This window comes from Vigna unguiculata, chromosome 10 (assembly GCF_037176805.1).
Source record: "Vigna unguiculata cultivar grain cowpea cultivar isolate G323 ecotype 2 chromosome 10, ASM3717680v1, whole genome shotgun sequence".
NCBI classification, from domain to species: domain Eukaryota; kingdom Viridiplantae; phylum Streptophyta; class Magnoliopsida; order Fabales; family Fabaceae; genus Vigna; species Vigna unguiculata.
In genome coordinates this window covers 23,495,154-23,495,923 of record NC_140801.1, presented here as the reverse complement: position 1 = coordinate 23,495,923, position 770 = coordinate 23,495,154, and positions in this window count along the sequence as shown.

The following is a 770-nucleotide window of genomic DNA, read 5'->3' as shown; positions in this document are numbered from 1 at the left end:
AATAATTTTAAAAACTAGCCGTTGCAACGGCTAGATTTGCATCAAAACGCGTGTATATGGCCGTTGGTGACTCTTCTCTATAAATATGAGCCATTTTTCTCACCAGAACACTCTTTTCTCTCCATCAACACTCAAAGTTTTCTCATTTTCTCATTTTCTCATTTTCTCAAAAACTCACAAAAACTTCCCTCTCCTTTACCTCAACCATGGTTGAATCCTCTCGTAGAAAGATTCCTACACGCAGAAGGACTGCATCTCGTGCCTCTCAACCCTCAACTGCACCTCGAACAGCTTCCATTGAAGGATGGATTTCGGATGAAGAAAGAAGATCTGAATTCATCACATTGTGGAAAGACAAACCCCTCATCACTGCAAAATTCATCCAGTCTCAATGGTTTGTAAATCGCCATTTCACAATTCAAAATTTTCTGGGTGAACAAGGTGTGAAATTCTTCACAGAGATGCAAGGCATCTACTACCCTGATTTGGTACGAGCCTTCTACTTCAATTAAAAATTTAGAGATGGAGTTGGGTTCACAAAGGTGAAAGGTGTCAACATTATTCTAGATGATGATATTTGGGAAAATGTTGCACAATTTCCCATTCATGATGGCACATCCCCAATCCTCACAGCTGGCATCGAAGGGTTCAACAAAATTTTTGCATATAGATCCTTTATGCGATGCCCAGATCAAGAAATAGGCCGTCAATTGCTAGCCGGACCTCTCAAAATCGATGAGCGTCTACTTCACTATCTCATTATTTGGATT